Source organism: Cavia porcellus, unplaced genomic scaffold, assembly GCF_034190915.1.
Source record: "Cavia porcellus strain 051 isolate PalLab524CR breed Dunkin Hartley unplaced genomic scaffold, mCavPor4.1 scaffold_1, whole genome shotgun sequence".
NCBI classification, from domain to species: Eukaryota; Metazoa; Chordata; class Mammalia; order Rodentia; family Caviidae; genus Cavia; species Cavia porcellus.
In genome coordinates, this window is record NW_026947484.1 from 167088879 (window position 1) to 167106490 (window position 17612).

General features: G+C 34.8%; 1 pseudogene; it reads left to right on the top strand.

Annotated features, from left to right (window-relative positions):
* Positions 1-706: 706 nt before the first annotated feature.
* Positions 707-17612, top strand: part of LOC111754269 (complement C5-like) — a 39005-nt pseudogene continuing 22099 nt past the window's right edge.

Sequence of the window (17612 nt, forward strand, 5' to 3'; positions counted from 1 at the left end):
CATTTACCTATAAGCTATATGACCTTGCCTAATTAACTTCTGATCATGTTAAAAAATAGGAATACCAGTATCTACATCATTAACTTTTCATAAAGATTAAAAAATTCTACATAAACTGCTCACATGGCTTGCACATATAACTACTTAATTACTGTTATTGTTGCAGGATGATGATGGACCAACAACACTATTTCCATTTCCAGAACACTCCTCCAATCCATTTGTATTCTATCTTTGCCTTTATCCAACCACTAGTATAATACTTCCTCTTGACTAATTTTGTGAAACTATTGAACCTTATTTATTGAGTACTGAGCATGTTGGATGTTTTAATGTATATATTTTTATTTTCACAGATAAATTATTTTTGCCTCAGAAGTTAGTGACTTTGGGGAGCAGAGCCAAAGATGGCAGATCATTAAGCAACAAAATACAGAGCCTCCCTGTGAGAAACAACACTGCCAGAATAAAACATCTTGGAGAGGACCAGACAGAAGGAGATGGATCCTCTCAACCCAGGAAGAAACTAAATGGAAAAGAGCTGGTCAAACACACAGTCACGGGGCTACCATCAGAGCAGCTCAGATTCATGGCCATGGTGCTCTCACTGGAGCCGCCTAAATTTGAAGTTGCAGAGCACTCACTGCTGGAGCCTTGGTCATGCTGAAGTTGGGGGTCAGTGAGCCCAACAGAGAATAGAGCCGGCATGGAGACCTGTACTAACCTGCAGTGAGTGCTTGGAATAAGACCCTTGCACAGGAAAGGGGCCATCAACTGGATGACATGTTGGATTCGGGCCAGACAGGCATGAACAAGGAACAACAGTGACTTTAGTTCATTGTGGCCCTACCCAGAGAAGATTGGTGGGATCTGCTTGGTCTGGGTCACGCCTCTGACCAGGACCCAATAAGTTGTCCTGAACCGATTCCATACACGTGGCACACACTAAGGAGGTGAAAGCCCCTGCTGGTTGACTGGCTTGGAGGGGAGAGGTCAGCATATGCCACCCCAGCTTGCACCTCAATGACCAGCAGCAAACTGGACAGGGCAGAAATCCCTAGCCAGTGCACTTCAGAAGGACTATACACAACAAGGAAAGGGACTGGGACTTCCACTATATACCTGTATGGAGGAGACAAGAAAAATGACAAGAGAAAGAAATAAGAAAAAGTCCCCAGCCCCTGACCCTGCAAATATTGCAAACATGCAATATCAGGTACGGCATCAGCAGACATAAAAAGATATCTTTGTGACATCATAGATGAGCTCAAAACTGAAATATTAATTCAAGTAAAGTAAGATATAAGAAGATTAATAAAAGAAATACTAAGCACCTCTCAAGAAGACACAGATGGAAGAATGGAGGAACACAAAAAAAAGAGAAAAACATTTGATGAAGAATATAAAGAAAACCTAGAATACATGAAGCAGGTTCAAAGAGATTACTGGGAAATTAAAAACTCCATTGAAAGCTGGAAAAATTGCCTGACAGAAACTAGAGATAGATTAACAAAACTTGAAGATAGGTTTGCAAGGTCTGATTATGAAAGGAAAGATCTCTTAAAAATAACAAAGAAACAAGCAGTAGCAATACAAAGACTAGAAGACGACAAGAGGATCTATAATTTAAGAATAAAAAATGTGAGTGAAAAAGCAGAGGTAAACACAAAGGAACTACTCAGGCTATTCACAGAAATAATTAAGGAAAACTTCCCAAGCATAGGAAAAGGAAATGATATTCAGATGTATGAGACATCAGAACTCCAGCCACTTACAACCAAAACAGAACTATACCCAGGCATATAATAATCAAGATCCAGAAATTCAATATAAGAACAGAATATTAAAAACCGTCAGAGAAAAGAAATAGATCACCTATAAAGGAAAACCCATCAAAATCACGACAGACTTCTCGACACAAACCATCAAGTCAAGAAGAGCTTGGAGGATAGTATTCCAGCCCTGAAAGAAAATAACCTCCAACCCATACTGATATGCCCTCCAAAACTATCTCTCAAAATTAATGGAGAAACAAGATGTTTCCAAGTTAGAGAGGAATTGGGGGAATTCGTGACCACTAATCCAACCTTACAAAAAATACTGAAGGACACTCTAGAGAGAGAAAAAAAATCACCAAAATTCCAGAGACAGTGGCAGAGAGGCCTCAATGAGTGGGGCAGACAGTGGAATGAAAAAGAAGACAACCAATGGCAGGAAAATAGCATAGCAGAAACGAGGCAGGGAAGGTTGGCTATAATCTCTAACACAGAAGGCCTTGATACACTAACAAAAAGAAACACAGGCCGAGTAGATCAGGAGGAAAGGTCCATCAAGATGCTCTGTGTAGGAAATATAATTAACCTGAAAGATGGTTTATGGACTGAAAATCAAATATGAGAAAACAATGCTCTGTGACAGGGAACCAGAGAGAAATAGGGGTAACTCAACCAGCACCTGCAGATAGGTTGGAAAGACATGATACTTTTGCACAATAGAGAACTACTCAGCTATAATGAAGGAAAACCTTGAGGCTTTTGTAGGTAAAGGAATATAACTTGAGATCAAGTCCAGAGTGAGAAGGTTAGGAATCACTTAGGTAAATAGCAGGTTGCCCCCCCCCCCATCTAAAAACTGAGGGAGTTGGTGGGGCCCAAATTGTGCAGTGCACCCTGTGGGAATGAAAGGGGAGGAACTGACTAAAAAAGGAAGGCAGAGGATATTGTTAATAGTGTATCAGGATTTAAAATCCACATTACTGTCACCATTCTGTTTAGATGGATTATATCCTGTTCCGGTTTTTCTACTTGTACTAGATTTGAGGGCACAGATAGCTATCCTGAAAAAAGCAGGATATAGTATGGTAATCATCCTTAATTTCCTATTACCTTAATCTGAAGCCCTGTATAACTTACACTGTTTTATTATGACTGATCTTACTTAAATCTAGTTTTTTAGATTGTTGTTTTGTATTGACTGATTTTATTCAGATCTGTTATGACTGGTAATATGAAGTCTGAGAGTATAGACAACCGCACTGAAGATGACAAGATTCACTAGGATACCCACTCTGGTTTGATTATTACCTGCTTGTGAGGTCTTATAATGTCTCCAATCTTTTGTTTTTATTAATATTATTATGTACTGCTATATTCAATTATACTATGCCTGATGACATGGACAATTCTATTGAAGATAACAAGAGACATCATAGTAACCATGGTAGATCACCTTGTATTGAGGTTTTATATGACTTTTTTACTTCATGTTTTTCTAGGAATTTGTTTCATTTTGTCTCGCTTTGTTTTGTTTTTCCTTCTAATACAGAAAGGATAGATATACATGTAGAGATTCATGCATGCATAAAACTTATTAATAGTTTATGAGAACTGATTATACAATACATGATGAAATGAACTACTTTGAAGAAAAAGAGACACTACAGTACCCAATGCTGATTCCACAGCGTCATGATGTGAAACCCAGCAATACTATTATTCTTTGTTCAGAGTGATTTTAGCCTGTTTGTTTTATTTAATTTCAACATACGTGAAGGTATGGACAACTATTTTGAAGAGAATGAGAGACACTATGACAGCCATTGTTGACTTCCCTATTGTCTGATCTCGAAGACCTAAAACGCCTTCATCATCCTGTTTGGATCAGTTTTATACTATGTTGTTTTGTATGAATTCACTATATGTGAAGATATGGACAACTATTTGAAAGAAAACAAAAGACAATTTGATAGATAGTAAAGATCTCTAGTTGTCTTGCTTTGAAATTTATGTCTCTTACATTGCTTTCTTATATTCTGTTTTGTTGTATTTAATTTTATGCTCTTTAAAATAAAAAAAAATTAAAAAAAGAAGTTAGTGATTTTACCTAATCCACTCAGCCTACAGATGGTAAAGCTGCCATTGTATGGTTGGTTCCTGTGCTACTTTTCATATTCATTGGGGTAAGGAGATGCTTATGTAGTCAACACCTGGTCAACGTGGTTGAGTCATCCTTGGTAGCAGCAGCCTAGGGAAAGTGTTATTATTCCCTTTCAGAATGTAATCCAGATCTCAACCCTATTTCTCAGGGCTTAATCACAAGCTATTTCTTCTTGGAAACTATGCAAAGGTCATCATAAATCACAAAATAAAAATTTGATTTTAAGATATCATTTTCCAGTTGAAATGTCTACTTTAGGCTGAATTTTAACTGAGATAAATAAGTGTCAGCAGTAAAGAAAATATGTCCTATATAGATACTATAGCTTTTCTTTTCTTTTCAACAGATAAATCATTTCAGCACCCAAAATATTCCTTGTTGGAGCATCTAAAAATATTGTAATTCAAGATTATGGATACATGGAAGCATCTGATGCAGCAATCTTCATAAAAAGTTATCCTGATAAAAATTGTAGTTATTCTTCAGGCTATATCCATTTATCCAAAGAAAATAAATTCCAAAACTCTGTAATCTTAACAGTATATACCTATCATCATATATATATATTTCATTTAAGTAAGAATTTAATCATTTTCACCATTGTGCCAATATGTGATTCTTACTTAGATGATTCTCAGGAATGATAATCTGAGTGAAACAGACAATACTAAACTGTAATGCATGTAAATGTTCACATTCTTACTGAAAAATAAAATGTTACTTCTGGGCCTGATGGCACATACCTGTAATCCCAGCTCTTTAGAAGGGTAAGGCAGGAGGATCAAAGGATTGAGGCTAGTTTGTGTAACTTAATGAGACACCATATAATTTTTGTTTTCTTAAAAGGTAGAAGATGTAAAACAATGCTATGAAGAGCACTTAACTTACCGAGTACCTCCTTCCCAAATTGTACCAATGCAAAAATATGAACTTAAATGCTTTCTTGTTATGAAAATTATCATTACAAAGAAAATGAGAAAAATGAATATTCATGTTGGTCTGTAGTACATTTCTCATAAATATCTACAGATGCTATTTAACATGTTTTTAAAATCTCCAATAGTCTATAATTATAGCTTTGAAATAAAATTATTCATTAGTAGAATGAACAGTTGTGTTTGATAATACACAATTAATAGAAAAAACAAGCTTGATTAATTAATTTCTTCTATTAAGATATAGTATTTATTGGTTAGAGACCTGCATGCAATTCATATCTTACTAAAAATCTACTACTCCATGAAGAATCAAAAAATTACAGAATGTTAGTGGTGGAAGGATCTCTGGCGTACACTTAGACTAATGTTGCTCTAAAATAAGTTTTTTTTAACAAAGAAATTAAAAGTTGAAATTTTATAAAGAGCTTAAAATTAGAATTTTGAGTTTGAAATATTTTAAATTTATTTCATATATTTGTTTTGCTTTTCTAAATATGCAAAAATCATATGCATAAGAAAAATATATCCAATTTTAGGCTTGCTACATTTAACTCGCATTATAATGATTTCTTATTTATAATTATGAAATGTCAATGCTGAGAATCTTCCATATATTTTATCTTTTAAAAGAGAGAGCGAACATTTGATCTAAATAAGTTCTAATTATACATAGAAGTTCTTTCAAAAATGCTTTTGATACTAAATGTTCTCATCTCTGAATACTCACCTATTTATTAGGTTTATTAAGAATTAAAATTGATTTCCGAAAAGTATTTTCTTCAGGAGGTACTCTTTTATCTGATAAGATACAAATTAGTCACCAGATAGGTATAGCTACTTACATTTAAATTTAAATAAATCAAATTAACTAAAACTAAAAATTTAGTTCTTCAGTTAAACATTAACTCTATTTTCAGCTACCACATTGGATGGCATAGGTATAGAGCATTCCCATTATCACAGGAAATTCTCTTGACAAGTGCTTAGATGGTTAATTTAAAAGTAGATAAAGTAAGAGGGTCATACAAATTAAAGATATGGTAAGAATTTGATTTTATCTCAGCATTAAAATGTATCTTTATCAATTATTTGATAGTGTGTCACAGTTTCCTTTTAAGTGTAAATCCATTGGCTAGGGGATCAAATCTTATTTTTTATGTTTATATTTTAAAGTTCATTTTTGTTTTGTACTTTGCCTATTAAAATTGGAAAAAGAAGCGTGATGGTACACATCTATAATTCCAGCACTCTGAAAGAATGAGGCAGGAGAATCGTAAGTCTGAGTTGCTTAGGCAACTTAAAAACTTATGAGATCCTGTTTCAAAATAAAAAATGAGGAGTCTGGAGATGTAGCTCATGAAACCAGCCTTGAGTTCAATCCCTCGTGTGCGCAAGCAAGGTTGGGGAGAGAGTGGGCCTTAAAGATAACTATAAAGCAATACAAGTGCAGAAAATCTATGGATTTATATAGTTTTCCAAATTTCTACAGTAATTTCACATACCTAATTTCACTGAAGATGGTTCCAGTAATTAACTTTTATTCCATGTTTCCAAAGCTTAAACACTCACAAATACTTTTTCCTTTTATTACATATTGGATTCATATGGCATCTAAAGTAAAGCTGTTGTGTATTTTCAATTTTACACACAAATTGAGGAGTGTGTATCTACCTTGTGGGAGTAGAAGTGTGTGCTATAATACAAAGTGTCTAGAACATCAGTCAAAGTATTCAACAGAGGATATAGAAAGCATAGATTCATCCCATGAGCTGATTAAAGGAAGATTTCTTATAGGCTTCTATAGTAGTCTTTTCACTAAATGTAGGTAAAATTTAGGACATGTAGAACCAATAAGACTTTCAGTCATTTGCAGCTACATTGTGGTTATAATATTAGACACCAAAGCAATTTGGACAAAGTTAATGTACTCTTCTGCCTTCTGAACCACTTTTTAAATGATAAGATATGCACACTTATTTTTACTATAATGATATTACAGTGGTTTCTGGAAAGTTAACATGCCCTATAATCTTACAATTAGATTACTATTTCTCATCAATGTTTTCTTTTACAGATACAACCTAAGCAACTGCCTGGAGGACAAAACTCTGTTTCATATGTGTATCTAGAAGTTCTATCAAAGCATTTTTCAGAATTGAAGAAAATTCCAATAATCTATGACAATGGATTCCTCTCATGTGGAGCATAAACAGACAAATTTGTTTATGCTCCAAATGAATCAGGTAGTTAGGTGTTTTTTCTTGAGGGAGAAACTGACTCTGTATTGTAGAATACCTGAAATTAAGTGGAGACAGATTTCTAACCTGCTCAAAAGATTCTCAATTTCTAATGACTTTTGTATTTTCAAATAAAGCTTTAATTTTAAATTTATAGAGAATTTGCTAAGTAAATTGCAAAATCAACAGTTACGTTATCTGTCCTATCAGTTATTTTCAAATAGGAAAAAAAAATTCTTAAACATCATAAAATGCTATATTAGAACTTATTAAACAAATAGAGGTCTTAAATGCAAACAATTTTGGCAAAGGAAACTAAATTATTATAGATCCATGTTCGTGAAAAAGTTCATTGATTCTGGAGTTAATTACCAAACCAGAAAAACTAAAGAATAAGTTGGTTACAAAAAATTCATGGGTATTAGTTTTCAAAGGACTTGTACCCAATAAAGTCTGTTAAAACACTTTTAATGCACAGCTCTTTTGTTAGAAGGGGAAAGAGAAGAACAAACAATTTTCCTCTGTTGGAGATATACTGAGATTTTTTTTCCCCCAGTAAACCAAAAGGAAAATAGAAAAATGTTACTGCTACCTAATATATACACGTTTGCAAAGCTTCAATTCTCTCATCTCTCTCACTGTCACTGGCCTTTAAGCCCCTCAGAAATGGAATTCTGAGATGTGTTGGGGAAGGACAGAGAAGAGAAGGCAGGACCAGCAGGTTTTGTTGAAAAACTCTACACACAGTGGATATTTGCTAAAATGTTGACCGGTGCTCCTTAAGACAATAGTGTTCCACAGGAGCTCCACAGTTAACATTTCAGCAAGAACACCTTTTATGATCAGCTCAGAAAGGACAGGCCTAGGAAGCTTGAGGATTTGGGTATCAGCTTAGACAGAATGTCATGTCCAGAGTAGTATCATCCCTTGACTCTAAGGAGGATACTTGGACCAGGTAATAGTCTCTGCTCATAAGGCCTGGGTCCTTTTAAACTTAATGGTACCTAGAGACAAGCATAATCTTCTCCTTATCCTCTTTCTATATTAGAAGATGCTTCATCTTGGGGCTGGGGATTTAGCTCAGCGGCATAAGCACCTGCCTTGCAAGCAGGCAGTTGTGAGTTCGATCCCCGGTACTGATAAAAAGGAAAAAAGACAAAAAAAAAAAAAAAAAGAAGATGCTTCATCAATTGGATATTGTTCACATTGTTCACACTTAGCATCATTAATCATTAATCTAGTAAGTAGTCTGATACTGAGAGACTGGGACCCTTCTTAGTTATCCAATGTTTCCTTGATGACTACCCACTATTGCTTCTTTATCAAGATTTTACTATAAAAAGATAAGGTAACCACATCTGTTCTATTCAAAGAGGAAAACTGAAGAAATTCCACTGAATATTATTGGCCCATTGTTGAGGGGTAGTGAAATATAGTGGTTAAAAGCAGGCTCTCGAGCCAGCAGATCTTGGTTCAGATCCCAGCTTAGTCTGTTATTAGCTATGTGAACCTGTGTAGTTGGACTCTCAAAGCTGCATGTTTGTCATCTGTTAAAGAAAGGTAATAATACAACTCACCTGATACAATTGCACAAACTAAGTGAATTCAAACATGCGAAGCCCTTTAAATAGGGAGCACATAATAAATAGTAGGAAACTATTTCCCATTACTGTGCAATCTGTGGAATAGTACTAAGTCTTATTTACCCAAACAAAAAGGAATTACTTAAAAGTAACTTTTAAAAATCAATCACATCTTGCTGTTTATGGTTCTAAAATCCTGAATGACAAAATTTTTAAATGGATATTTTTGTTTATTAATTCATCAACTTCACAAACATTCTCATCACTATAACACTACAATCATCATTGCTGTTCTGTATCATCTATTCCATTATTATCAGTCCTATAACTCTTCACCTATTAAAGCCTTTTCTAATAACATCATCCTTACCAAATCTTCCTTTCCATTTTATTATTTCTATTGTCTTCAGGCCTCTTTGCTGGCTTATGGCCATTGTTCATCCCTTAAAAACAGTTGTTGCCCTCAATGGCAATTTTCTAACTCTCATTTTTCTTCAGACAATATCATTTACTTCTATGATTTCTTTTGCTAGCTATACAGTGTATTGAATAAGCATCAGATATATGTAACTTCCATTATGATTTCAGACTTGTATCTAGCAGCACACTTAGCATTCTGTATCCTGGTGTTTTGCTTCCGCATTACCTCAAAGACATGTTCAAAACTTCCTTACTCTTCCTTAACAATTTTCCTGTTAATATGTGTTCATAATTATTTCAGTAGTACAGATAAAAATCAAGCTTTTGCACTGGTAAGAATCAAATCCAGTATGTTGCACATGCTAGACAACTGATCTGTGTCCCCTTCCCGAAACTGTTTGATGTTGACTTCGTATTTCATCAGAATATCCTTTAGTGTTGTGAGCTTTTTTAGGATAAAGGCTGGAATCCCCAAGACTTTATAAAGAACATTAGAATACTGGCCCCAATACTTTAGTCACACACTGCCTGTGCCCTGATTTCTTTGTGGGTTTCATCATCTACCATGAGTCCTCCCAGCTTGGGCAGGAGTCAAACTGGCTTCATTTCAGTTGCTCACTCCACCTTTTTCTCATCCACATCAAGGCTTACATAATAATGTGCCATTATCTTTGCTCAGTACCGTCCTGCTCCCCCTTTGTCTTGCTAACCCCCTAATGTACTTTTCCTGTGATCCCAAAACCCTGTGGGGAGAAGCCTTTCCTGATCTAGCTCTCCTTTGCAGCTTCAAATCCATCCCCTTCATGGGCTAGGGATGCTCACTCCTAGGTGGTATATTCACAAGGTATGAGGGAGGGTTCAAATTGGGATACGGGTGTAAGAAGGAGAGAGGAGAAGGTAAGGTATTTATTGAGCATTTTGCTTTCATTGTCTGTACTTTTTAAGATTAGTTTTGATGTGGCTTCTTAGTAGAGATTTGCACAAAATACTGAACCCCTAGGAGATGCTGGGCTCATGGTGTACATCTGTTATATTATGTGGGCAAACTTTTTGGCCATGAAATAATTTGACCATCTACAAAACCCAAGAAGGATTACTATGTGCTACTGGAAGAAACTAGATCAATATGTATCAAACAACTATCATTTAAAAGTGAAACAAAATCTTTTGTTTAAAAAGCGGCGACTTACTGACACAAAGAAATGGTAGAGAACTAATAGTGCTAAGTCCTGCTGTTACTCTTTTCATGAGATATCAATTATATAATTTGCTCAATAAATTTAATAAACCATGCAGTTCAACCTTTTTTATTTTAAATAAAATAACTTTATTAAACCAAAAATTTGCATACTGTACAATCTGCAATTTTAAAATGCAAGACTCAACAGACCTTAGTACCCAGACAAAGCTGTACAATCCCAACCTTAATCAAACCCAGGTCACTTTTCTTTCTCAAAGACGTCTTTTGTAATAAGAACTAATTTGGAGCCTTGTTGATTTTCATAACTGGAAGAGTATACGATGTCAAATCAAACTGTCATTTTTCCACTAAAATCTTTAACCTTAATAGAAGACAGCATTTCATATTCCTATATAACCACCACTATTTTGGTACTATAATATTAATGATAAATAATGGCCTAACTACATATATGTTCTCAAAAATTTATATGTAAACATATTTTAATAAACTCTACTTTGAATTCTAGAAGTAGCTCTTTAAAGAAATTCCAGAGTAGTCTCTTAAACAAGATTTTTTAGCAATGTATATTGCTAACATTTTCTTTCTTTTAAATATGTATTCTGTGTATACTGAATTTTAAAAATGAAGTTTAGTTCTTTAAGGATGACTGTTTTAAAAAACATAAAAATACTCTTGTGTTTATCACAGCTTTTAACAATATCAATTATTCTTACAGTAAAAGTTAGAATCTGTTCTCTGAATGATGACTTGGTACCAGCAAAGAGAAACTGTCTTAACTTTCATAGTAAGTATCTTGTCTATTTAAAAAATAGTTTGTCTCACTTTTTAGGACCTGACTTCATACTACACTAATTTCTTCCATATCCCATATATTATTAAACATTTATCATAATATAGCATTATAGATCTATAGATCTACAAAGACACATATAAAAAACACATAAAAATTAAATCCCAACAATTTGATGGATTTTGAATAAAATCATTGGATAATTTTTAAAGCAATTCCAGAATTAATTGAATATATGTTATGTACAAAATCTTTAATTGTATAAATTAAGACAAAGAACTATAATCCATGCTATTTACTTTTAAGGAGCTCAAAGTTTAATGGCTGTAATATTAATAGTTATGGAAACATTGTCTACACTGGAGGTTATTATTTATCAAATATGACAAGACAGATGGCTATAATAGAATCTATGGTCTTACTGAATTTGCAAGTTTGTAATAAATTCCATAGTTTTAAGCTATTTTCCCGCGTAAATGTTTTTTGTGTGTGGAGAAATAAAATATCACAATTTGTCATAATTGCTCACTTATTAACAATAGATGTAATAGTAATGGCTTTGTGCTGTAAGTTGCCATATTTTTTTGCTACTCAAATCAACAAACTTAGAATACAACATACAAAAGATACTATACATACTGTAATATAACCAAGTAATACATGCATTGAAGCAAATGATACAGGAGGTCAGAGGGAAGACAAAATATGGCTGAGAATGAAGAGTGATATAATCCTTACCTGCAGTAGAATGACTAAGGGAAACTCTGATCTGAGTTTTCTCACTGAAGGAAATTCACACAGATTCTATTAAAATAATGAAGACCTTCCATATATTAAACAGCATGAGTTAATCTATAGGAACAGGAAGAACATAAGAATAGGTATTAAACAAGATTTTTTGAAATGAAAACAGTAAATAAACTGGCAGACAGAAAGAATGTCTGTAAGAGAATTAAGCAAAGCAACTTCATCTTGAATGCTCTTTTTTCCATTAGAGAATACCGGGGTGCAGAGATAGGCTCTTTACCTCTGTGGCTGACTTTGAGAAGTGCAGCACTGTTACAACAGGCAAAGGAGGGTTTGAGGAAGCCGATCCCAGATACACAGGAAGATTCTTTCAGACAGATTGCACCCAACTGGAAATAGGATGAAGAACAGGCAGAAAGATGCTTAGCTACAAGTGCCATTCTTCAGCATATGCTTTGCAATATTTTACAACTTGTAATTAAAGAACAAAAGTACCTTAAAATTTCAACCATCAGTTTTGGTTATGGAATGTTTCTTTTCTTAAATCTCCATCTGTTTAAAGAAAGTCAAAATCTTATCTGGATAATTTGCTAAACTAAAAAACAACCTTATAGTTACACTTTACGGAAACTCTCAAGTTTTCTTAATCATTTTGAGGATTGTATCAAGCTCAAAGTATCATATTGTACATTTATCAAGTGTCTGAATAAAAAAATACAGTTTATAGAATATTTACTTTGGGAAAACTTCAAATTGGATTTGAAATTGGATAAACATTTAGCTTATTAAAAAGTATTGATATTTTGTTATTTATATTTTCTTGTACTTCTTTTTAAAATTGTAGAACAGGAGTGCAACTTCATCTGGATACTAAAGTAGGGAAGGTACAGAAAAGATGGAGGAAAGTGACCTTAAATTTGTCCTCCATAACATTTAACTGAATTTTATTTTTCAGACTTAATTCGAAGCCATGAATATTTGTTGGTAAATGGACTTATAGGTCAAAGAATATATAAAGAATATATATATATATATATATATATATATATATATATACATATATATATATATACATAAAATCAGCTAAAATTTTTTAAATGTGACTCTATGCTTCTAGGACTGCTACAAATATGCCTTCCCTCCCCCCAAATCACAGGCTGCAATCTTAATTTCCAATATGGAGCCCAGTGGGAGGTGCTTAGGTCATAGATAAATTAGGTCTTTTCTCATTAGAGTGAGTCATTCTCTAGGGATAGCTTTGTAGTAAAAGTGAACTCTTACAAACGGGCTTCCTCTCTCTTCCTGTATATTTCACCATAAAATAAAGCAGGAAACAGGCCCTGCCTGACACCACTGCCGTCCTCTTGGACTTCCAGCCTCCAGAGGTGTACGTCAAAATGAACTTCTGTTCTTTGTAAGTTATCACACTAATGTTCTTTTATAGTAACAAAAAATGAACTAAGACAATGGCATCTCTTTTATTCAAAGGATCCTGAAGGAACAGAAATGGACGTAGTAGAAGAAAATGATTATTCTGGAATTATGTCTTTTCCTGACTTTAAGGGTCTACCTAATCCAAAGTATGTATAAATATTTGTTAATAATTTTTTTCTTTTTAAAATTATTTTATTTTATTTTGGTTTTAAAAAGTGTATCTAAAACTTTTGCTTGTAAAGCAGATAAACAGTCAAATGCAGTCATATAGGGTTAACAAAGGGTGTTACAAATGTGGATATGCAAAGCCTTTGTAAATCTAGTGAGAAGGTCAGCATAGTTTCTGGCATAAAAGCTCCCTGCCCAGGATATTAGTAGTCCAGCTACTTGGGAGGCCAGCTTAGGCAACAAACTGCCCCCTCCATAGCTAAATGGGTTTTTTTTTAAGGGAAAAGAGAAAGAGAAATATTTCCCTAGACTTCTCATTCATTCTCTTTATGTACAGAAACAAAAGTTGGAAAGAGGGAGAAGATATTCCCAGTCTTACTCTTTTTTCTTTCTCTCCCCATCAAAACCAATAATTCCTGCCTTTGATGGAATCTAATAGGCTGTGTAAAATACTGGTGTGCTCTCATTCCCTGCTCTGAGTGATATAAAATAAGATCTTTTTTTTTTTGGTCTCCTCCTCTCCTTCCCCATCTTTCCCCTCCTTCTCCTTCATCTATTCAGCTTCATGTGAAAACATTTTAAGAATATGTTTAAATAGGATTCCATGTGGCACATGTTTAGTAAATAAATTCCTGGTACAGACAAATTACAATAGGAGAGATACAAAATAAAAAGGAAGAATCACATTTCTTTCTTTCTATTTTAGAGCACGAGGTACAGGTCAGAAGCACCTAAAAGGGGCTACGATATAATCCTAACACAAAATCATTTTATGGTCGTTTTTCTCTGCCCTATGGAGAGGAACTAGTATTCCTCTCCAGAGTTAGCTCATTGTGCTAGGAATTTTTTTTTTTTCTAAAGATTCGGTTCAAATTGGTAAATTTAGGTAATTTGGATGATCGAAGAATTGTATACTTTCTTGAAAATTCCACAAGCTTGACAGGACAGAATTGAACAGATTCCTTTACACTGCCTTAACTTGTCCATCTTCAAAGACAAGACTTTGTCTTGTGCCGCTTGTCCCGTGGCAGATCATGGATCAGCCGCGGGAGGGTATGATCACCAGTAGCTTTGCACCTCAGTAGCTATGCATCTGTTTTCCCTTCTTCTTAGAATCCCCTCATGGCTAGGTTAGCTTTTCATCTTTAGGACCCTGGGAAAATGCTGTCTTGCAAAAAGCCTGTTCCTGAACTAGATTTAATGTAGCCCCTCTCTTCTTTTCTCTCCTTCTGTCTTATGTATTTTCTCTGTGACACTTACCTTAATGCTGCAAACTTATTTATTAATTTGTTTGCCTTTTTATTCCCCCACTAGATTATAAACTCCTTGAGAGCCAGGGGCTTTGTCTGTATTGCTTATTTTTGTTTCTCACCTCTTTAACGTAACACATATTTGGTGAGAGCTTTTTGAAATAATGACAATAACAGTAATAACATTAGCATAATAACAGTGGAGATATTATGTTATTTAGATGTTAATTATTGGCCCATTAATAAAAATTATTTCGAAAAAAGCATCTTAAATTTCCAAGTTAATACGTTAGGGATTTGTGAGGGCCAAGGAAAATAACAGGACTAGGGGTAAAGGTAATAAACAAATGAATAGTGTTAATAACATAATACTATTATTCACTGACAACATTATCAGTCTTTAAGGTCAGTGTTACTAGTCTCACTTCACAAAAGTCACTTGCTTGAATCACAACTGCTGTTCAATGGAAAAGTAAAAATTTGAACTTGTATGGACCATTGACTTTGTGAAGACCACAGCTCTTCCATCTTGTTTATTCTCTATTTTCAGTTCTTAATTGAGTGGTAGGAGCAAAAAATTTGAATGAAGGTCATTAAGAAGGTCATTTTTCTCTTTAAACAGCCATTTTTTTTCTCTAACTATAAGTTCACTTAGGTGCGAGGTGAAGTTTATCATTTATATATCTTATTTCTAGATAATTATGTATTTCTCATGTATTGGGGATTTTAGCATTATCTTAGTAGCATAATTAAACTCTGGGATTAAGTAAATTCTTAAATTATCATCAGTTTCTCAAAGGTAATGATTATATTCACAAAAATAACAACACATGAAAAACTAAAATCCTAAAAATGCTCAATAATTTTAGTTTAGTACTTAACTCTGATAAAACTGTGGAGGGGAGGAAGAGGAGGAGGACTGGCAGCGGCTGAAAAAGATATTTTGGGAATGCGGGGAGAGACACCCCTGACCCCCTGGGGCATGGCATCTCCACCCCAGGCTGGCAGCGATCTCTCCGTGGAACATGTGGAGTGAGGCACATAAGTAGCCTCGGCCTGGGGTGGAACCTAAGGGGCATTAGGGATGCACAGGTAGCCCATTGGTCTTAGTTTGGCGCCAGAGGTAATTCCTAAGGGTGGGGGAGATAGGAGCTTCTTGGTTTTACGGGCTATAGTATCCGGCCTGGGCCAAAACCCTTTCAAACTCCTTCCCAAATAAAATGCTTACTTAGACTACATATATCTAAATACAGTCTAATAAATTTAAGCCACAAACTAATAAATTTTAAATGGGAATTTATTGGATTTCCTCAGAGTGATTTAAAAATGTTTTATGGTATCTATAATTTTAAGTATTTTGCTTCCACAGATACAGTATATGAACAATTAAGGCTAAATGTAAGGAGGACTTTTCAACAACTGGAGCCACCTACTTTGAAATCCAAGAACATGGTAATTTCTGACGATGATATTTACCTATACAATGTTCTGGCAATAATTCTTTTCACTAATGTGTCTAATGCAAATCACTTCCACATGAAGAGGAGGCAAGCTTTTGGTGTGGTTGGAAGTTATGGTTGCAGGTGGAAAGTAGGGAGGTGGTGGTTTGAGTGCCTAAGTTTAGGTCTAGTTGGCCCACGCTAACCTTCAGCACGTTGCCAATACATGGACTTATGTTCCTTGTCATGCAGACGGAAAAGATCTAGCCCCTTGAAGAGCTTGACTTGTTAGGTCCTCTCTAGAATTATAGTTTTGGGAGAAATAATGAGATGAAATTTGTTGAACCTAGTGAGACAAGTAAATGATTCACTCAAGTCTTCTAATCAGTGACAGGGCAAAGATTGTTGGGGTTTCTTTGTGCTTCATCCAGTGCTATTTTTCTTTCTGGACTACAAATCTCTAATTTTAATTTGAAAATTTAAAGTATTTTTCATTATTAAATTAATCATAAGAGTGGACTGATAATATATAGTTTAGGCTGAACATTTTTTAATCATTTTACATTAGTATCTGTGTGCTCTGTTGCCAAATTTACCTTCTGACTGAAGCTTGTTTCTGCATGTGTGAGTATGTGATGTGTGTGACAAAGTCTTGCTACATAGCTTCAGGTTGGCCCTGAATTAGTTATATAGCCCAGAGTGGCCTCAGGTTCTAGAGATCCTCCAGCTTCAACTAGTCCTGGCATAACAAGCGTGTTACTACCACACTAGGCTTAAGGTCATTTTATACATCCCATAACACATAACCTAACTGGCCTGCCTGACTCTGGGTGCTTTTGCTACTTTCGCTGTACATTTTCAGCTCATCCACCCTCCTCTCCAGAAGCTACCTTCATCATTCATCACTAGGCTCCCTCCTGGACCACTATAAAGCCTTCTTGTTGATATTTGTGCTATAAAATTATCTCTCTTGCATTAGCCAGAGTAATTTTAAAATCCAAGTATCATCATATTATTTTGTGATGAAAAGCCCTTAATAGCTCTGTTAATGACAATCAAAATCTTTATTTTTGAGCTGATCCCTGCCTGGTTAACCTTCAGCCTGATTTTTCAGCTCCTTTGTTTGCAGCACTGGTGGCTTTGCACAAGACATTCTCTCTCTCCTCCTTTAGTCGACTCTTACTAAGGTCTCATGTTAAAAGCCACTTACTGATAGGACTTCCTTGAGCTCTTGTCTCTGGGTAGGATCTGCTGTACTTTTTTATATCAGTGCTTATCACTGTAGAACAGATGTTTACGTGTACAATTATTTACTCATGTATGTCTCCATTTTTGACTGTGAACTCATGAAGGACAGATCTGTCGTTCACTGGTATAGTCCTGTTGGTAGGCACATACCTGCTACACAGTAAGCAGGTAATAAGTAGACAGATGAAATAATTCCCTTGCTTCATATCCTGAAGAAA